The sequence below is a fragment of the Ruditapes philippinarum genome, unplaced genomic scaffold (assembly GCF_026571515.1).
Source record: "Ruditapes philippinarum isolate M1 unplaced genomic scaffold, ASM2657151v2 ctg1658_1_1_1_1, whole genome shotgun sequence".
In the NCBI taxonomy this organism is placed as follows: domain Eukaryota; kingdom Metazoa; phylum Mollusca; class Bivalvia; order Venerida; family Veneridae; genus Ruditapes; species Ruditapes philippinarum.
The window spans coordinates 202517-226119 of NW_026857668.1; the positions used below are offsets into that span (position 1 = coordinate 202517).

General features: G+C 31.8%; 2 long non-coding RNA genes across 2 annotated transcripts; one reads left to right on the top strand and one right to left on the bottom strand.

Moving 5' to 3' along the window:
• Nucleotides 1-101: 101 nt before the first annotated feature.
• On the bottom strand, nt 102-13600 carry LOC132750542 (uncharacterized). Its single transcript, XR_009628564.1, has 4 exons — nt 13392-13600; nt 9522-9619; nt 8158-8207; nt 102-2778 (listed from the first exon to the last, which is right to left on the bottom strand). It is a non-coding gene; the product is annotated as an uncharacterized LOC132750542 (long non-coding RNA).
• A 56-nt stretch (nt 13601-13656) lies between these two features.
• LOC132750543 (uncharacterized) lies at nt 13657-22751 on the top strand. The gene is made up of 3 exons (XR_009628565.1): nt 13657-14075; nt 19556-19706; nt 21874-22751. It is a non-coding gene; the product is annotated as an uncharacterized LOC132750543 (long non-coding RNA).
• Nucleotides 22752-23603: the final 852 nt, after the last annotated feature.

Below are 23603 nucleotides of genomic sequence, written 5' to 3' on the forward strand. Positions count from 1 at the left end.
ATTATCCACAGATTCCCAATTAAAAATGCCATTTTCAGCTATTTTAGTGGATATTTTAAGATGTATTTTAAGGGAAAAACAACAAAAAGTACATCTGAAAATATATTTAACACAAAATTTATTTCATTTTGTTATAAAAATACAGCATATTATCACAAATAAATCATGATTTGTTCCGCCAGCAGAACATTTAGCAGTTCTTTCTGCGAGATAGCAAGAATCCAAAAATGCTAAAATGTTCTGCCGGCGGAACATTAAATAAAACATATATGAAGTTATTTTACAAAATAGTTCAGTCTTAAATTGTTCCGCCAGCGGAACATAAGTATGAAAACATGTATCAAAACATACTAGGTTATAACCATAAGTGATTCTGTTCTGCCGGCGGAACATTTATTAATTACAACATATCACAATTCTGAACAACCTTTGCAAGATTTTGTAACAAATGCATTTCTTAAAGTAAAAATCAAATAAAAGAACTCATTGGAATTGTTCCGCCAGCAGAACAGATATATGATTCCAGTCCATATGAATGCAAAAATAAGATAGAATCATAAAAATTCCTGTTCCGCCTCCGGAACATTTACTTATAACAACATATCAAAATTCTTAACAACCTTTAAAGGTTTAATCAAAAATATAACTTTTACTCAGAAAGAATATCATTTAATAAAATTGATTTGAAATTGTTCTGCCGGCGGAACAAAAGTATGATAACATCAATTTAAACATCTATAGGATAAAACCGTAGGTGATTCTGTTCTGCCGGCGGAACATTTATTTACTACAAGATACAATTTTTAACACCTTTGCAAAATTTTGTCAAAAATATATTTCTTAAATTAAAATCAAATAATGTAATCATTTGAAATTGTTCCGCCAGCAGAACAGAAATATGATTCACTCTAACGCAAAGGAAAAATTTATAAATTCATAAAAAATCCTGTTCCGCCGGCAGAACATTTACTTATTACAATATATTAAAATTCTTAACAACCTTTTTAGGTTTAAACAAAAATATAATTCAGAAAGAATATCATTTAATAAAAATTGATTTGAAATTGTTCTGCGGGCGGAACATAAGTTTGATAACATCAATTTAAACATAGGATATAACCATAAGTGATTCTGTTCTGCGGGCGGAACATTTATTTCTAACAAGAAAAATCTTAATAACCTTTTTAGGTTTAATCAAAAATATAATTCAGAAAGAATATCATTTAATAAAATTGATTTGAAATTGTTCTGCCGGCGGAACATAAGTTTGATAACATCAATTTAAACATAGGATATAACCATAAGTGATTCTGTTCTGCCGGCGGAACATTTATTTATAACAAGAAAAATCTTAATAACCTTTTTAGGTTTAATCAAAAATATAATTCAGAAAGAATATCATTTAATAAAATTGATTTGAAATTGTTCTGCCGGCGGAACATAAGTTTGATAACATCAATTTAAACATAGGATATAACCATAAGTGATTCTGTTCTGCCGGCGGAACATTTATTTATAACAAGAAAATTCTTAACAACCTTTTTAGGTTTAATTAAAAATATAATTCAGAAAGAATATCATTTAATAAAATTGATTTGAAATTGTTCTGCTGGCGGAACATAAATATGATAACATCAATTTAAACATAGGATATAAGCATAAGTGATTCTGTTCTGCCGGCGGAACATTTATTTATAACAAGAAAAATCTTAATAACCTTTTTAGGTTTAATCAAAAATATAATTCAGAAAGAATATCATTTAATAAAATTGATTTGAAATTGTTCTGCCGGCGGAACATAAGTTTGATAACATCAATTTAAACATAGGAAATAACCATAAGTGATTCTGTTCTGCCGGCGGAACATTTATTTATAACAAGAAAAATCTTAATAACCTTTTTAGGTTTAATCAAAAATATAATTCAGAAAGAATATCATTTAATAAAATTGATTTGAAATTGTTCTGCCGGCGGAACATAAGTTTGATAACATCAATTTAAACATAGGATATAACCATAAGTGATTCTGTTCTGCCGGCGGAACATTTATTTATAACAAGAAAATTCTTAACAACCTTTTTAGGTTTAATTAAAAATATAATTCAGAAAGAATATCATTTAATAAAATTGATTTGAAATTGTTCTGCTGACGGATCATAAATATGATAACATCAATTTAAACATAGGAGATAATCATAAGTGATTCTGTTCTGCCGGCGGAACATTTATTTATAACAAGAAAAATCTTAATAACGGACTTTGAAAATATTTGTGGTATTACAAAAACTTTAACATAGGAGGTTACGCCGCCACTCGGGTGACTACAATAGCTATACTTATTCTTATCAAATAATCGAGCTAAAAATGTTTGATTTTTATACATGTAGGTAAGATTAAAACATAGTTCAAACATGAACAGCATTAAATAATTAATTTTGTTGTATTTACACTAATGTCTAAATAAATTGTAACTAGAAAAGTATCCAAAGGACATGGGGGCCCCAACACAAACTAAAGACTCTAGGTCAAATATTTTTAAGCTAACATTAATATCCATTAAATTCTTTTCTAAAATTGAGTCTATGTTGACTGAGTACTAGTAACTCCTGATTATAATGATCCTGTGAGTAACTCCTGATTATAATGATCCTGTGAGTAACTCCTGATTATAATGATCCTGTGAGTAACTCCTGATTATAATGATCCTGTGCTTTATCCCATGAAGAACATGAAGAAGGTACTCTTGTGTGCCATCATCGTATTTCACTGAGAAGTTTCCTGCAAAGTAAGTCAGTGAGTAAATATACGATATGTACATAATAATTGCTTCTTTGACAAAGTATGTTATAAATATCAAATTCAATATTAACACTCTTAAGAGTAAGTGCAAATTGATGCCTTTGTGCTAAAGGTTTGTTACTCAGTACAGTCAAGACTGTTTAAAGTGATCGACTCTGGGAATCAAGAAAAATGGTCACATAAGACAGTCTCTTAAAACACTCTTCCCCAACCTGCTGACATTGGTTAATAAATATACTTATAATACTGAACGTTGTAACATTGCTTTTCATTGGACAATTGTGACATATATACAATTTTATATACACGGCTGCTGTAAATTTATGACGAAATCTTTTTACTCTTGAAAAAGATGCTTGCTGTATCATAAATTTGTTATAAATATTTCAGACACTGGTTATATGGCCATATATAAACTGTTGTTTGCAATATAACCATTTATATAGGGCCATATAACTTGTCAAAAAAATCTTTATAACTAATAATATAAATGCATAGGTAAGTACTGACTTATTCCAATGAAACAAGTACATGGTATATAGGTCACTTTTAAAGATAAGAGTGATAATTGATTATACTATTTCTGAAATTGCATTTTAAAAAGATAAAACTAGAAATGTGTCATCACCCCATGGATGCTCACGCATGCAGACAAAATTGTAATGTTGATAATAATATTAATATCTAGTTCCAAATTTGTTTACACAAACCATTAATTTTCATTCTAATACATGTAATAGTTCCAATTTTGTTTGCATACATGATTATTTTTCATTCTAAGTTAAAGGCCCTTAAACTACTCAATGTGAAGATGCAATTAAGTTCAAGGCCTTGAAATTACAAAATTTTCATGTCCAAAGCTTTTACAGTTTAGGAGAAATAACCTGAAAATCAATAAAGGGCAATAACTCAATAACTGAAAAAATAAGAAGTGCAGAGTACCGGTTTTTTTTTGCACTTTACTTCTTTACTATAAGATCTATCATCCTATGAAGTTTCAAGTCCATAACTTTTACAGCTTAATTAGGAGAAATGGCCAGGACAAAAATAAAGTATGAAAATTGACAAAGGGCAATTACTAAACAATAGGAAGTGATGAGTACAGGTTTTTGTGCACTGCACTTCTTCTTAATGAGAGCTATCATCCTCAGAAGTTTCAAGTCCATACCTTTTATTATATATGAGAAATGGTCCACAGAAGTTTCAAGTCCATACCTTTTATTATATATGAGAAATGGTCCACAGACACTTGGGGTGTGGAGCTCAAAACACCTTTAACATCCAAATAAAAAACATATTTGTCAATCCCAGCACATGTACTGATCATATATATCAAAGAAATTTAATATAAGCCGTTTTGAAAAAAAATTTATATTTCAACGACTATAATAATAACGACTTATTGATATATATATGATCAGTTCATGTGCTGGGATTGACAAATATGCTTTTTATTTGGATTTTAAAGGCGTTTTGAGCTCCACACCCCAAGTGTCTGTGAAATGGTTTAGACAAAAACAAAGAATGAAAATTAACTAAGGGCATTAACTGAAAAATTATAAAGTGGTAAGTACCGGTGCTTTTGCACTGCACTTCTTCTTAATGAGATCTATCATCCTATGAAGTTTCAAGTCAATAGCTTTATTTTTTTATGTTTTTATATTTATGAGAAATGGCCTGTAAAAACTTAAGTATTATTGTTAACAAAGGGCAATAACTGAAAATAAAAGAGGTGCAGTGTACTGGTTCTTGTGCAATACAATTTTTCTTAATGAGATTTATCATCCTCTGAAGTTTCAAGTCCATAGCTTTTGTTATATATGAGAAATGGCCTGGACAAAAATTAAGTATTTAACAAATGAAAATTAACAAAGTGCACTAACTCAAAATAAAAGAAAGGCAAAGTACTGGTTCTTGTGCACTGCAATTTTTCTTAATAAGATCTATCATCCTACGAAGTTCTAATTTGATTTTGGAATTGGGCTAAAATTCATTCAGTTATTGATTTATCTTTGATTGGTAAGGTAATTCTATTTGTATGCAAAAAAAGATTATTGATAAAGTTTCAGTTACGACCCTTTCACACAAAAATATAGGAAATTTTGAGCAAACACTGATGCCAGGAGTCAAGTATGCTAGGAGTCAAGTATGCTTGATGTCAAAATAGATGCAATTTTCAAACAGTGCAGGTACATGTACATCTTTATTATATAATGATAAGTAATTATACATGTATATTATTATGCTATAGTAATAGATTGGTAAAATTGACACTGAATATGTACAACAACAAGATCTGTCACAGGAGACAGAGAAGCTCGACTAATTAAATACTGGATGCAGTAAGGAAGACAAAACTATGATAGGAAAATCAATTATAATATAAAATTATTTCTTCTTATGACAAGCAGTTATATTTGTTTACATAAATTCCAAGTTCAAGGGGAAATAATTCTTGAAATAGTCACACTAGAGTTATTGACCTTGCCACAACATGTGTGATAAGAAAAACATATTTGAAGTTTGAAGAAGATACCTTAACAAGAGGGCAATGATAGCCCTGAAATCGCTCACCTGTATATAGGCCTCACGGGCCAGGCAAATTTTAACCCAAGGGATTTTATTTGAACAAACTTGGTTACAATAAGACACCCATTAGAAGATGTTTCATGCTAAATATCTAAGCCCTAGCCCTTTGAGTTTATTAAAAGAAGAAATTTTAAATTTTTAATATACCCATATAGGGAAAAACAATGACCCCCCCCCCATCGGGGCAGGGATAATTTTGTACCACACGGCTTTTATTTGAACAAAATTGGTATAGACACTCACTAGAAGATATTTCATGCTTAGTATCTAAACTCTAGCTCTTTGGGGTTTTTATAAGATTTTTTACACATATTAGGAAAATCAATGACCCGTAACCCCAGAGCCCTTATTTCAACAAACTTGGTAGACACCCATTACAATATTACAATATCTTAGCTCTAGCTCCTTGGGTTTATTAAAGAAGTTTTTACTATACACATGTAGGGAAAAACAATGAACCCCTGGGGCTGGCAAAATTTTTACCCCTGAGGGCTTTTATTTGAACAAACTTGGTAGACACTCACTAGAAGATGGTTCATTCTTAATACCCTAGCTCTACCTCTTCATTTTTTTTAAAAGAAGATTTTTTAAGCTTTTGCTATACATATATAAGGAAAATTAATGACCCCCAGGGCGGGCCAATTTAAATCCAAGGCCTCTTATTTGAACTAACTTGGTAGACACCCATTAGAAGATGTTTCATGCTAAACATATAAGGTTTAGCTCTTTCGGTTTTTTTTTTATAGAAGATTTTTTAACTTTTAACTATACACATATAGGGAAAATCAATGACCCCCTGGGGTGGGGCCAAATTTGATCCCAGGGCTTTTATTTGAACAAACTTGGTAGACACGCACTAGAAGATGAATCGTGCCAAATATCTAAGGTCTACCTCTTTGGGTTTTTCAGAAGAAGAAATTTAAATCTTTTGGTTGCCATTGCAACCAGAGTTCTGCATGGAATTTAGTTCTTTGAAGAATTTTTAAAGGTGACCACCAAAGGAACATTCCTGTGAAGTTTGGGCGAAATTGGCTCAGTGATTTATAAGATGTCGTGACAGGTGAGCTAAAAAGTCAAGAAGTTATGATATTTCTTAAAAGAAATTCTAAGTTCAAAGGGAGATAAATCTGAAAATATTGCTTTAAGAGTTATAACCTTGTCACATAAGATTTGGTTGATGATAAGGAATATGTTTTTGAAGTTTGAGGTAGATATCTATAAAACTAAAGAAGTTATGGTAAAAAATAACATTTTTCAAGAAAAAAAACTAAGTTAATGGGGAGATAATTCTTGCAATATTGGTGCTAGAGTTATGAACCTTGTCACATAAGCTGTGGTTGATGATAAGGAACATGCATTTGAAGTATGAAGTTGATCACTTATGAAATAAAGAAGTAACAGTCAAAAATACTTTACTGATAAGGAACATATACTTGAAGTTTGAAGTTGATACCTTAAGAAATGAAAAAGTTGTAGTAAAACATAATAGTTTTTTAAGTTCAAGGGGAGATAAATCTGAAAATATTGGTGCTAGAGTTATGAACCTTGTCACATGACATGTGGTTGATGATAAGGAACATATATTTGAAGTTTGAAGTTGATACCTGAAGAAACTAGAAATATGTCCATAGGACACGGGTGCCCGCACACTCCACCGATTTGTCAATCTTATGTCTCTAGGTCAAATTTTTTTTTGGGCTACATGTGCCCAAGTTGAAAACTAAAAATCTTTTATTAAGTAAAGGGCAAATACTACAAATACTGAATAAATCCACAAAAAAAAAACCATTCTTGTAAACTTTCAGGCCTACAGGTCAAATAAATTTTGATTTACGTGCAACACAAATTGAATAGTGTAAATTGTTACTAAGTCAAGGGCAATAACAATAAAATTACTAAAAATATCCACACAAAAATACCCAGGTGCACAACTACACATGCTGATCAACATTCTTGTAAGATTTCATGACTCTAGGTCAAATACTTTTTAGCAATGTGCGACACAAGTTGAAAATTGGATATTTTTACTAAGTCAAGGGCAATAACTCTAAAAATACTAAATATATCCACACAAAAATACCCAGGTGAACAACTACACATGCTAATAAACATTCCAGTAAGGTTTCATGCCTCTAGGTAAAATATTATTTGAGTTACTTGCGACACAAGTAACTGTTGAAACTTGCAAATTTTTACTAAGTCAAGGGACATAACTCTGAAGATACTGAATAATATATTCACATGAAAATACCCAGGTGCACAACTTCACATGCTGATCAACATTCCTGTAAGGTTTCATGACTCTAGATCAATTACTTTTTGAGTTAAGTGTGACACAAAAAGAGAATGGACGGATGGATGGACGTTCTAACAGGAGAGTAATAATGTGGCTACTTTATTGTTCTCTCTATTGCTCTTTTTAGCCACACAAAAGAAAATAGCCACATAAAAGCATTACGGAATGAATGACATCAAAGAGAAAGAACAGTTACCTATTGTCCCTCTAGCCACATAATTACTGTCCTGTGAGTGCGGATAGACGGACAAGGGTAAATCTAAATGCCCCCACCCACCTATGGTGGGGGCACAATAAAAAGTTAGTCCAAAATATTTTACTGCACCAAAACTTTAATCTGAAATCTTGACACAGACGCCGGGGTGAGTAGGACAGCTCTCCATATACTTCATATAGTCGAGCAAAAAAGGAATTCTAAAATGCAGGGAGTTACACTTTATGTCAAAGGTTTACTCAAAAATAGCAAAATATACCTTGAAAGTTCTCAGCATCACTTCATCTCCACTTCACATGCTTCTAGGTACTGCAAACAAAAAGAATATATTTTAAAGTTATTCAACTTAACCGACTCACAGACAGCTATGCCTTTTTTGTACATTATCTCCCGACGTATAGATACGCCTTTCTTGTACCTTACCAACTTAATACCTAGAGTGGTTTCAGATATACTGAATTAATTAGTTTAGATGTTTATTTAATCAAATTCTGTCAGAGACCAAGCTCCACTTTTCACAAGTTCTAGATAGTTAGAAGCAACACAGGAGTTCTAAGCAGGCCTAATTCTAGAAAAGTGCTTGGCAGACTAACCTTTCCTTGTTAGTCAAGAAATATTTAATGTTTGTCAGATTAACTTTTGATAGTTTTTGAGAAAAAAAGACAAATATTCTGTCACCATTTTAGGGAACAAAAATGGCTTTCATGTTTTATTGCCCCTTAATATAAATTAAACAACTGTCAATGTCATCTAAAGATCATATCTAAATCATTGAACATGTATGTTTGGTAACATGTGTTGTTTTGTCCAAATGCAAACAAATTAAAATTTAAAGTTTTAAAGAAATGTTAAAACAGAAATTTTAGAAAAAAGTAAAAAAAAAGCCAAAGTATGCCAATAGTTCAAAATCTAGGAAATCTGATATTTGACAAAAACTGAAATTCAATAATATATCTGAAACTGTGCACACTGACAGGGTCCAAATCTCTTAGCTGTAGTCATCAAAGGACAAGAAGATAGATGACTAGGTCAAAATATAGGTCAGCTGATAACAAAGTTCAATTTTACATCTTAAACTGTGCACATGGTCCAAATTTCATAGCTGTACATTAAAGGACAAGAAAGTAGGCAACTATGTAAAAAAAAAGGATGGCTGATATTTTACATCTAAAACTGTGCTTGTGGTCCAAATTTCATAGCTGTACATCAAAGGCCAAGAAATTGATCTAGGCCAGCTGATATTGAAATTCAATTTTACATCTTAAACTGTGCACTTATGATTGAAGGTCAAGGTAAGTCTGGTATACTTGAAGGTCTTGTCCCAAGGGTTATTGTGGCCAGGTATTAAGACATTTAATTAATGCACCAAGAACTTAAAAATTTATGATCAAGTAAATTTGCGAACGACAATGGCAACCCGACATGACTGTTACTATACCTCTACTTACCTTTTTTTTTTTTTAAAGTAGAGCTAAAAATGAAGATTAAAAGGAAAAGTATAATTAATTTTTAATGAACTGTTCTAATTTCAAAACAATAATGTACATGTATTCCAATAATTCAGAAAGGTTACATTATTGTTTACCAAAATAAAATTTAAAGACTTGGATAAAAAAAACTTACTTATTGATTTCCATTTCTCTATGAAATCACTTCTGGATATCTTGTCTTTATAAGCCCAGCTAGTAAAGTCAAGTTCAAGACAAATATTGTAGCTTCACCTGCAAAAATATAAAATTATTCATTCATGAAAAAAAAAAACATGACCATAATTTAAGTACTGTGCTGCTATGAGAATGTGAGAATGACGTTGCATTTTTTGTGTACACAAAAGTTTACAATCTTTGTCTGAATAGGTATAACAGGTTCTGTAGAAGAAAATATAGTACAAGATAAACAAGAACTGTCGGAGGACAGTATTGGCTCGACTATTCAAAAAGTTGTCACAAGGGTGTTTTATTAAGTATAATAATGCTAATTACCTATGAATACATAAAATTGACGTTGAAAATGGGGAGAAAAATCAGCCTAAATGCAAGATAGAATTATGGATCTTGGTCAGTGACCTACAATTATGATTCTAAATGCATATATGTGAAGTTTTAAATAAATATCTTTAATAGTTATTGAGATATGTAAAACTTGCATGTAAACATTAACCAAGAGACTAAGTAGAAAAGGGAAGATGAATCAGCCTAAATGCGAGTAGAGTTATGGAACTTGGTCAGTGACATACAATTATGACTCTCCAATTATGACCCTAAGCACATGTGTAAAGTTTCAAGTAAATATCTTTGAAGACCTTTAACCTTTAACCAAAATTTCTAAGTTTCAAAGGGGCAAATAATTCTGTAAATATTGCAGGCAGAGTTATGCAATTTTGCAAACTGATGTACATGGTTACTATAAAAAAGGATTGTAAATTTCAAATGAATATCTCAAGCAATAATTGAGATATTTGACTTTACAAAAAAACTTTAGCCAAAATTTCTAAGTTATAAAGGGGCATAATTCTGTAAATATTATAGACAGAGTTATCTAACTTGTCAATCTGATGTACATTGTTACTATAAATAAGTATTGTAAGTTTCAAATGAATATCTCAAGCAATAATTGAGATATTTGACTTTACAAAAAACTTTAACCAAAATTTCTTAGTTAAAAAGGGTCAGAATTCTGTAAATATTGTAGACAGAGTAATCCAACTTGTCAATCTGATGAACATTGTTACTATAAATAAGTATTGTAAGTTTCAATTGAATATCTCAAGCAATAATTGAGATATTTGACTTTACAAAAAACTTTAACCAAAACTTCTAAGTTAAAAAGGGGCATAATTTTGTCAATATTGTAGGCAGAGTTATCCAACTTGTCAATCTGATGTACATTGTTACTATAAATAAGTATTGTAAGTTTCAACTGAATATCTTAAGCAATAATTGAGATATTTGAATTTACAAAAAACTTTAACCAACATAGACGCGGACGCCGGGGCGACTACAATAGCTCTCATATTCTTCGAATTTTAATTTTTTCACAGTCATATACATGAGCACTTAAAACATCAATATTTATAAAATATAACCAAAATTTTTAAAGAAATACATTAAAAATGATATGTTTGTGACATTCTCAGTCTGATTTATGTGTAAAGCGTTTAAACGCTTTTCAATTTTGGGTCATTTTTCACTATTATAATAATTATTCTGGAAAAATGGAGCAAGCTAAGAATCTGAAATTTTGCACATGTAAGTAATTAGTATAGATCTGCATCAAATGGAGTAATAATCTCAAAAAAATATTTCCAGTTCCGTCATGTCAAAAAAACCTCAGTGGAGTCCCTTTAATAGTCTTTTGAAATTAACACAACACTAAATATTTCTTTAGGTGAAGAAAAAAATAACATGTTTATTTACAGAAACTATTTTTCGCGAGAAAAAAAAAAAGAGTACAATTCGGACCAGTCTTGCATTGATATTTAACTAGAACATTAACTGGCAACCATACCTAGTATGTTACGCTGACAGGTGATTAATTTGTCAATATTTTAATTTATATCGCAAGCCTGCATGCCTTAAGATGGAAAATCACAATTTGATAACTGTTTTACTGTTATAGTTGACTTGCCCGCTGCGTAACTAAATACTTATCCTAAACATAAGTGTCTTTAAAAAGATACTTGAACTATGTCAAAAAGCTTTTACCTGAACAGGTTATTTTGAATTTTATTGTAGCAGTTAATTTGTAGATATAGGGAACACTGCAAATGGAACTGTAACTGCATGTTGTGTTCCAGTAAGTATTATACCTACTGTAGAAGATGCAGATAATATACTGTGTGTACCAGAAAAATTTGAAAATTTACAATTTTTATTTGGTGTCTAATTTGGTATGCACATGACTGTGTTACCGGGATCATTATATACATGTGTAACATTATTGTTGCAAATCTCATCGCTTTGGAAAAAACTTATTGAATGTAATTTATAACTCTTGAATAAGCAATTCCGTACAGACTGCAGAATAGTCAGAATGAATGAAAAAATGTGGTAGTTATTATAACAGCGTGGGCATTTAATTATTAAAGAAATAGTGTTCCACCAGAATACCTTAGTAAGTACAGGACATTATTATTGTTATGCCTTAAAATTACATTTAAAGTGATATTATGCTAATCCTTATAAATGTTAATGTCGAGTGCTGTAACGTGGAAAAAGTCATAATAACTTTACATTTTGTCCCAATGTTTTCAATTGATCATTTTGATATAATCATCATGATCATAATCATTAATGAGGTTGACACTAAATATGTTAGTATTCATCCGTAGCTGTTCTACAGAAATTAGAAACATTCTACGGTCGCTATTGCTCCCGTCAAACTCGAAGTTTCTAATTTCTGTAGAACAGCACGGATGTCACATAAAAGTTGGGCAGTCTTTTTTATGTTAAGCAATTTTAATTTCACCCTAATCATTTTGTTTGTCATTATAAATTATTGGTCAATCCATGTTTCATTAATTGATCATTTAGAGATTGTAACATTGAATATCGCTAATTCAGCTCAACTTCGACATTAAAAAATGAGCATACTGTCACAGGTCTAAATGTGTTTCCTAGAAAAGTTGGGATTATGTCATTGAATAAAATGAGTGATTTAGAGTATAATCAATCAATAGTATCTTGACCAGTTGCCCTTATCTGGAACTGATTATAAAGTTTTCCTGACTGACCACCCACTGTTATAAAATCATTTCACAACAAATACAAATAAAATAAATACAATGCAGCTTGTTAACTCAAGCAGGGATTTTTTTGGCTTATTTTATAGCCGTTATTGGGTCATATTCCCAATTGAAAATAGTATATTATTTTCCCAATCCACATAAAAAATTCCCAATTGAAAGTTACAAAATTAAAGTATTGAATCTTTGCAAATAAGGGCTTCGATCTTCACTGTAATGATAGTGCTTAAATAATTGAAGATGCCACCATAGACAGAAATTGTTTGCATCCATTTATTTTAATCACTTTAAAATTTCAGTCATGCTTTTTTTCACCATGTGTCGTGTTCCTAAAATCCTGGAAAAAATCACTGTAACTTTTGTCTCTTTTGTGTGCATTCCATTAATGATCAATAAATTCACTCCTGCTGTATGCACAGTCTAAATAATCTGTATGATTATAATCATTAAAGTATACTTTTTAATACAAATTAGTGTTTGAAATAATTTTCTTTAAAGATTAATTTTCATTATATTTCATCTTTGCCAAATTCCTTAAAGTTTTTATTTAAAGCTAAACCTTTTCTATATAAAACTATTTTTTTTCATACTGATTTGAGGCTAAAATAGGCATGAACGAAGCCAAAAAAATGAGAATTTTATAGAAAGATAGACTTTTCAGTAGTTTAAGACTTTTCAGTAATTGCAATTAAATGTTAATTTCCCGTGATATTATGTAATGAAGAGACAGTTACATACCAGCCACTTACCTTCAAAAAATGAAGATCTTCTTCAGGGCGGACACAGACCTGTAGGGCCTACTAGCGCCGATTTCCTCATCGTTATTGTACAAAGTATCCGAATCAATATCTTCTTTCAAACGCCACATCATCTTCACGTTTTAATTTTAAAATTTTTAAAATAAAATATGACCTATACATACTGTTATTGTGTGCGTATCACATCCGAGGCGAGTGTGATCAGTACATTAGCAGACGATGACCTAGATTACTGGACGATTCAATGTTTACGTTTTTATTGGGGTGTTAGCTCTACAACTTTTAAATCATTGTACAGTTTGATTACAATTTTAGGAACATCTAGTGTATTTTTATGAATGAATACATTTGAATTTTTTATTTTAATACTTAAATGTTCAATTATGATATAAATGGCGGGAATTTACTGATGAGTTTGCCGTGTATGGTGACTACCCCTAAATTATCGTGTCGATTCGTCCGTCGCCGCATAAACGCTTTGAACTCTTAGCGGGTGCCAAGTAATTAGTGCCTGTATGAGATGAAAGCGGTTTGGAGACCCAATCATACAGCAGTTAATTTTCAACAAATTTTCAAAATATCTGCTTGTTTTATATACTAGTAGACATTTAGTGAAGTTTATTCTCGTGCATGATGTCCTTTATGCAGTAGATCTATGTGGCGGGCAGTTTGTTGGTAAGTGTTTCTTTTTGCTTTTAACTCTAGTTGTTATTGTACATGTGATTTGACCTTAATTTGAATTTGAAACTAAAGGTCAAATTTGTGAATTTCTCAGCAATAAAATGGCAGTCTATGCCTGCTGCACATGAGTAAATAAATGGGCCAAATATATTAGCATCTAAGTCAAATAATCAAGTTAAACAAGACGATATTTGCTTTTTAATGTACCTTAGGGAAGGTGCCTGTAACATTATTTTTTTAAAGAAAGGATAACTTTGGATACTTTTATTTTCAAAATATTACATTGATCTTTGGGGTAGGGGATTGATGTTTCAAAGTTATGCTTAAAGTCTGCATATCTTAAAGTTTATTATAAGGAAATTATTATTTCTCTTTAAAAAAAAAATAAAAAAATATGTATTCTGATAAATGTTACAAAAAGAAAATTTTGGAAAATTCATCTTAGATATAAAAATATTTGCTTTCTAATTTTCAGTATTTTCCCTTGCAAAAATGAAATTTTCAAACATGTTAGAAACGAAGAGAAAAAAACAAGGATAGGTACATCAAATCATTATACTTAAATCAAATATGCAAACACATTTCTTGTAAAACAGTAAAATTTATAGGGCTTTCTTATAAATGTATGTTTATTGTCATATAATACAGAACTGAACTGTATCAGGGGGACGAATGTTAGATAATTGGGGGGGGGGACGGATGTTACACTAGACGTTCAAAGTTCATAGTTTATGCTTGCCTGTTTTTTTTGTTTTAAAATATCAAAATTTCTAAGAGTAAATAAATATGCTTTGTACAGTACTATAAATGTAAAATAATTGGACAAAGAATAAGAAAAATGTATAAATATACCCGACAATTAAAGCTGCGGTATCACTTACACCAGGCAGAGCCAAGGACCACCCCAGTAAGTTACTGGGATGATCGGGGGTAAAATTATTGTTGTGGTCACACTTACCCCGGCAGCACTACGGTAATTTCCAACTAACCACCCAAGATGCGTTCAGACAGAGCCTAGGTGACACTACGGTTTATGCCGGTGCTTTCCCTGATGATGCTGGGAGAGCCCCAGTTGACCTAGGCACTGAGCCCGGGTCAATCCAGACAGAGCCCATGACAATCCCGGTAGAACCCCGGTGGATTGAAAGCACGTGAAAATGATTACGTTGATATATAATTTTCATTTAATATAATATCTATTGTTCCAGAATAGTAATTCATGATGATTTTCGAATAGTCCTAAATATGCAAGATTGGACAGAAGGGAAATGGGGAAGGGTTTTAATACAAACAAGTGCTATAATCCTCGCAATTTGTTGTGTTTCTTTTGAATTGAACCGGGCTAAAATTGCCAGGGCTCTGCTTGGATCAATCATAGATCTATCGTTATCCTCTGGGGCTCTGCAGGCATTCACCAGGGCTCTACCGGACCACCCCATTCAGGGTGTTCACTAGCCATGAAATCCTGAGGGTCATTTTGACTAAGTTTTACTGACTGCAAGGACAAATCCCTATGATTAAAACAAAATTTGACCCTCCAGTTAAAATCCTGAGGGTCAAATCAGGCCTTCTTGAAATTTGAAGGGTCAAAGAGTCATTTCAAGGGTCAAACGGACACCCTGCCATTGATATTAAATTTTTTTTTTCCATCCGGACTCGAATGCCTGATGTACCCAGATCATTCCGGACGTTGCTGGCAGAGTTACGGATGTACTCTGGTTGTTCCAAATTGTACCCCGGTCGTTCCTGGATCAGCCCGGACGTCTTCCGGGCACTGCCAGGATGTAAGTGAGACTGCAGCCGAAGGAGTTTCTTACTTTTCGTGTTTCACAATGAAAAGTTGTATTGGCTTAGTTTTCTTCCCGTTATTTTACATTTGAATGAACATTAAAATGTTTAGTTTTCTTCCAGTTATCTTACATTTGAAGGAACTTAGAAATGTTTGGAATAAAATAAGAACAAAATTGCTAAAAGAATGGTTGTTCCTAGATAATGCATTTACACTGTGTTAAAGATAGAATGTCATACCAGCGGTACCTTTCTATGCATGAAATCATTTTCAAAATACTATAGTTATAGGATAAGATTTATCTTTGCAAATGATATGATACAGTGTGAAGTAAATGAGAATTTTTCAGATTGAAACATATGCAAGCTTGAATTTCTCATTACTTAATGCACATTAATTATTAACAATTAAAAATTTACATGAAAAATTCAAGATTTTTAATTATTGAAATTAATTTCTATTGATTTGATGAAATTTTAAGTTTATTTATGTGGAATGTCAGCAACATAATCCAAAGATTCATTATGATTCACTGTGTCATAAGCTCATTATTTCTAACTTTAAATAGTTCTCTGTGTAAATATTTCAGTGAAAATGAACTGCTTAACTGTGAATTCATTTGTCATTCAATAAAACTTATAGATTCAAAAACATTTACAGACAAATTGTCACAATTATTCCAACTTTTTCAGTACAGGAATCCTAACCATATCCTTTTCATCCACTTTATTAATAATGTTTAAATGGGTCAAATGGTAAGAATTTTGAAAAGAACAACAACTTGATTCAGGGTGTTGAATTAAATTTTTTGCTTCTTTTTTTAAATTGACTACATCTTTAGCCAATAAAATTTAAGTTCAATAAATCCTGTGACTTAATTGATCTACAGGCGTTCTGTAACACTGATATGGTAGTCCTTCTCAATTTTTTAATGAAGTATATATGTATAACACCCTTTATTGGCACCTCTACTGTTCTGTAATATATTACACTTCCCAATATACAGCTCCCAATAAACAGCTCATTAACTTCCAATAAAGTGCCAGCCCCATCTGTGTGTATATAGTTTAATGGATCCATATCCCATTGTTTTATGAGGGGCTTGGATAGATGATTAGTTTACCTAGTATCTTTTAACAATTGACTAATTTTAATTAAAAAGATACTTTCAAGTTCTCTAACCTATGAAACTCTTTTATAATTATCCTGTTTTGGATTTTGTATTTGTTTCTTCTAGTTCTTATATTTTTATCAGTATTTAATGTTATGAAACATTCCTAAACAGTTGCAAATTGAGAAAATAAGAACCCCTAAAGAAAGTCAAAAACAGCAAAATTGAAAATGTTGCAGGCTCGGTTTGTCTTTGTGCCTGTTCATGGACGGTACTGGAAAGTGCAAGATAACGTCCATGCCCCGGCTTAAGCAGAATTCAGCATTTAAACATAAGCATACTTCTTCTCTTTCATGCATCATAAGAACAAGATGAGTGTAGGACAAAAGCCCCCCGGACGAAAGCCCCCCGTCTAAAAATGACAAGGGGGGCTTTCCCCCCCCATGAAATTTTCACATAGGACAAAAGCCCCCCCCCCCCATCAAAAATACAGGTAGGACAAAAGCCCCCCCCCCCCCATCTTTTTTCACTGCACAAGTGCTCAAATTCATCAAATTTCACACAAACTTTTAAATAAAAATGAAAAGAATTTGTTTTAATGTTTATTTATAATGTATATATTGAAGTGATAGCAAAGTTTATGATAAAAAATTAAATAATGTATGCATGCGATACCGAATTCATAGCTTTTCATATACACAACAAGTGTCAGAAGAGTAGTGATGTTTAATCACTTTTGTAAAGGGATCAAATTAATATCCTAAGCACTATGTCACCTACATGTGATGTCCAAACACATAAAAAACACAACTTTAATACACTATATGTAAATTTGATTGACTATGGGGGGGGGGCTTTTGTCCTACCTTTACTTTTTTATGGGGGGGCTTTTGTCCTATGTGAAAATTTCATAGGGGGGCTGTTGTCCACCTTGTCATTTTTAGATGGGGGGGCTTTCGTCCGGGGGGGGGGGGGGCTTTTGTCCGTATCCCGAACAAGATAAGTTTAGTATTATTGTAAAAAGAATCATTGGTTATTTCTGTAACATCCGTCACCTTTTGTACCCTTATTTTGAAAACACAGAATAACAGAAGATTATATTTGTTCAAAATTCCTATAAGCATAAATATTATCCTAATAAACTTAAAGGTCCTCTTGATGTTAAAAACTAACATATTAATTTTATTTCAAAATAAATAATTTTGTTTTCTGATTCATATTAGAAAAATACAGTTTTTTTTTCAAAATTAAGGAATTGGTGTTCATAAGTTATATTTTTTTTATATAAATACATGATTTTAATCCTTAATTTCTCTTATTTCTTCATTTTTCATTGTAACTTTGGTATCTTCAGGGCTTTTTTCCTTCTATAACAGGGGCTATTATAAGGCCCCTTCACAATTCAAAATTGCACCTTCCGGTAAAATTAAATTGATTTATGCCAATTGCAATAACACAGAAATAGTTTTAATCAAGTTTAATGATTTTTGCGCATGTTCACCGGGTTAAAGTACCGACTTGAAGCAGATTTTACACAGTCAACTGTTTCCAGTTTCAAAATGTTGCCAAATGCCAGGAAATATGTCATTTTTTTTCACAATTTAATGACATATCTCGCTTTTTTTCACAAAATGAACAGGCCCAGGCCCCTCCACAAATTTGACAAAAAATGCTCTGGTCTTAGCTTTAAATTCTCTTTCCAGTTACAGTTTATGTGAGATTTAGTGAGCATCTTAAATAGTTTGATGGAATAATTGTTACAGGGACTTGTGTTTCCTACAACTTTTACATTATTGTATTTTTTCCTCATAAAGTAAAACATATTAATTTTTAATAGCAATTATTGTAATATTTTCATAGTAAGACTATCAACAAGCACCAGAAACATTATATTTTGGGTAATGCTATCATAAAAAAAACTTTTGGGCAAATTTGCTTTATTTTAAGTTCTTGTAAATACACAAAAATGTAATTGCGAATTCAATATATTTTTTGAAAAGAAAAAAGCCTGCATTACATGTACTTTTGAAAAATAAGAAAGTACTGTGCAGCAGGCACATAACTTTTTTATTAATTCATGGATTTGATTTATACTCGGGCAAAAGAACTCTCATAACAAAACCGACATGTTGAGTATTTAAGATTTAACCTTGATCTTTATTTGACCATGAATGTCAAGGTTAAAATATTGACCTTATCTTAGATTGTCATCACTCTTATTTATTCAAGGATTTGATTTATACCGGGAAAAAAAATCTTATGACAAAACACATATTTTCCATGATTTTTATTTGACCTTGACCATCATAATTTGTCCTTGACTGTCAAGGTTAAGTTATTGAAATTTGCTTTAATTTTCATATTTTTTTTTGTACAGATTTTGTTCATACATGTACTTGGACAAAACGAGCATTTTGAATTATTTAAAAATGACCTAGTCCTTTGAAATTTGCCTTAATTGTAATAACTCTCGATGAATCTAATGTTAAATATGATATTTGTCAGAATTATATTTTGTTTAACACAGTTACGTTTTCTAGGAGTATTATGTATGTACTAAATTTTTTTTTCCAGCGTGTTTATAATGCTGCAAAATTAAATATAAGAAGAGATGATTATGAGACACACTGACCATAGTGTTTGCAGAAGCGGTTAGTCCATCTCAGCCGTGGTGGAGTATTCGTCGCAGAAGCTGTGGATAAAATATGGCCGTTTGCTGTTGTCAGTAAGTATAGGACTGAATTTTGTTCTATGTTTTAGTGTTCTACTGGAAACACTTAGTGCGACTGGAGCCCACATGTGTACTCTTTCAACTTATAACACGCACACGGTGCAATACATTGCCGTTTATGCAAACACTTCTGTACAGTTTGACGTGGGGACGCCACTTTTGCCTAATTTTGGTTATAACATGTACAAATGTGTGCAAAACGACCCCATAATACAACGGCATCACATCGTATGAATGATACTTTCACAAAATAACCATATATTTTGGAAATTTACGGAAACTATTTTGCCTGTTTATAAAAGAAATGGCAAAAATGATTTCAACGCAGACGGCGGTGGATTCAAATAAAAAGCAGTGTGGTGGGCCCGATACCATTTATTTATATTTTGAGGGTTTAACTTGACGTATCGCACTTTTCAATTGAGTACAACCCTTTTCTTACTTTGACATCTGAGAAACATGTTTATTTGATGTTATAAACAATATCAATTATTATGCTCCCCGAAAAATTTCGGGGGAGCATATAGTTGGCGCCTTGTCCGTCTGTCCGTCCGTCTGTCCGCACTCACAGGAGAGTAATTATGTGGCTAGAGGGACAATAGGTAACTGTTCTTTCTCTTTGATGTCATTCATTCCGTAATGCTTTTATGTGGCTATTTTCTTTTGTGTGGCTAAAAAGAACAATAGAGAGAACAATAGAGTAGCCACATTATTACTCTCCTGTTAGAATGGACATCCGTTCGTTTGTTCGTCTTTTGTCCAGTGTCAAAATCATAACTCTAATATTGCCCGGTTTTTGAAAATTATCTCCGTTGTCAACTTGTCCAATGGGTAGATGTGCATTGCATAAAGAGCATAACTTTTTGTCCTAAAACCTTTGTTAATTTTAACTCTTTGAATCCGGAACATAACTCTAAAACTATAAGAGATATCAAGATGAAACATTGTAGGTAGATAGATCTTATTGAGTAGAGGTGCAGTGCAAAAGAACCATAACTCTGATAAGCCTCATTTTTGAATTATCTCCCCTTTTAGAAAAATCTTGTCCAGGACATAGCTGTAAAACTATAAGAGATATCAACATGAAACTTTGTAGGTAGATATATCTCAATGGGTAGATGTGCAGTGCACAAGAATTATAACTATGCCTTGTCTAATTCTAGAATTATTGCCCTTTGTTTATTTTTACTTTTTGAAGTTGTCCGGGACATAACTTGGAAATCATAAGAGATATCATCAAGAAACTTTGTAGGTTGATAGATCACATTGATTAGAAGTGCAGTGCATAGAACAGTAACTCTGTTATGCCTAATTTTGGAATTATTGCACTTTCCTTGTCCAGAGCATAACTTGAAGACTAATGGTTGGAATTCAATACAACTTTATACAATGGTCAAGAACATTCAGAGGAAGTGCAGTGCACAAAAATCATAACTCCATCTTCACTATTTACAGAGTTATTGCCCTTTGTTACTTTTCCTTGTCGAGAGCATAACTTGAAAACTATTGGTTGGAATTCAAAACAACTTCATACAATGGTCAAGCACAATAAGGGGAAGTGCAGTGCACAAAACCATAACTTCATCTTTACTAATTTCAGAGTTATTGCCCTTTGTTACTTTTTCTTGTCCGGAGTATAACTTGAAAACTACTGGTTGGAATTCAAAACAACTTCATACAATGGTCAAGCACAATAAGGGGAAGCGCAGTGCACAAAAACCATAACTCCATCTTCACTAATAACAGAGTTATTGCCCTTTGTTACTTTTCCTTGTCCGGGGCATAACTTGAAAACTACAAGCTGGAATTCAAAACAACTTCATACAATGGTCAAGCACAATAAGGGGAAGTGCAGTGCACAAAAACCATAACTCTACCTAAAGTTATTACAGTTATTGCCCTTTGTTACTTTTCCATTGCTTTCTTTTGTCCGGACCGTAACTTGAAGACTTATGGTTGGAATTCAATATAACTTCATATAATTGTCAAGCACATTGAGAGGAAGTGTAGTGCATAAGAACCTTAACTCCATCTTCACTAATTACAGAATTATTGCCCTTTGTTACTTTTCCTTGTCCGATGGACCCACAGCTATGTGAAAGCTATGGCCAGTGTGATAGATAACCTAATTCATAACATTTGTGTTTTTTTTTTTTTTCAGATCTACCTATCATTTTTACCAGTCGGGCATAAGCATGAAGATAAGATACCTCCTTAAACAAAAAACTTCACTTGTTGGATTGTGAGACAAGGCCAGATCTTTAAAAGTTATTGAAGGATGCACAAATGATAGATGCAATGGCCAACTAAAAAGAATGGATGAACAAAATTTATCATTTGAGGCTTCTCTACCGGACATTTTGCTTGGGTTAGGGCTTTGGGCCTTATATTTAGCGTATGTAGGGAAGACCTACAACAATAATAGTAATACAAAAACAAATCTGCAACAGAAACACACAAATGTTGTTAAAACTATTTAATAGAGAAAATAGTTCTTTTTAAGAAAATGTGTACATTTTATACAAAGAAAGAACTAATGGAAGGACTAAAAATGAACATGCCACATGCATATCTCCCAGGTGTTTTGCTTGGGTTAGGGCTTAAATTAATCTTACATTGCTGTAAAAAAGACCTACCAAACTATTGCAATAACAAATCTGGACTCAGACAAATAGTGTTTAAATGATTGGCTGGAGAAAATGGTGCTTTTTACAAAAAATTATACATTATAAACATGTACAGAGCTCAACAAGTAAACCTGACTTAGCACTACAAATTTGTAAAAAGTTATTTGAATATTGTTTTCACAAAGGCAGACTTGGGAAAAAGTAAGCGACACCTGCCCTGATTTAAAGCGGATTCTCTTTTTGGCAGATTTTAGATTGTTGATATTTCAAGAATAGAAAAACGGAAACAAACAGTGAGTTATTTATTATCTGGAAATGAAGATGCAGTGGTATTTTGGAGAAAAAAATATCAAATGAATTATATGTTGTTAATTAAAGAGAAAAAATTGCTTGATAAGATCTTGCAAGGTTGTTCAGAGGATTTAATTTCAATAATAAATGATTATACTGATGTACTAAAAAAGAGGAAACAGAATGTGACATATGTTACTATAACTAGACATATAAAAGAGTTTTCTTGGCAAAATGCCAAGTTATTGTCCATATAAAATGTTTCAAATGTTGGTTAACCACAGATCATATCTATCATCAATGACCAATTTTACGGCATGGTTAAAGTGTTCATATTCACCTAGAATGATTGTGTTGCAAAAATGTAGTTGAAACTTAAAGCTTCGCAGTCTTAAAAAGGGACTCCTGACTGAGGTTTAAAAGCCTAAAAACATAACATTTGAATTTCTTACATAATTGAGCTAGGACACTTTAAACAGAAATATATGCAAAGATAGTTAAGAAATATACTTTGAAATAAATTGAAAATCGTATTATTATGCTTTCCTTAGGCCGAATTGAGTGAAAAGGGTTTAAACGCTTTTCATTTTGGTCATTTTTTACAATTTGAATACATTTGTTTTGTTATTATTCTGGAAAAACTAAGTGCGCGAATGATCGGAAATTTTGCACAAAGATTAGTGGTCTAAACCTACATCAATTGGTACATTTTACTGGAAAAATTATTTCCAGTCCAATCATGTCAAAAAACCTCAGTGGAGTGACCCTTTAAGTTGATTGTAGTTACTTAGGAGAAAATTAGTTGGATTCTGTATTAATTTAACAAACTAAATTTCTTTTTTTTTGTGAGTAAATATATAGATGTTAGTTGTTAGTTGAGACTTCCTTCTGAAGTTGTTTCCTTTATGTAATATTTTAACAAATTTTATCTTAAAATTTAGTATGGTATTTTAGCTGCTGGTTCTTGCAGAAA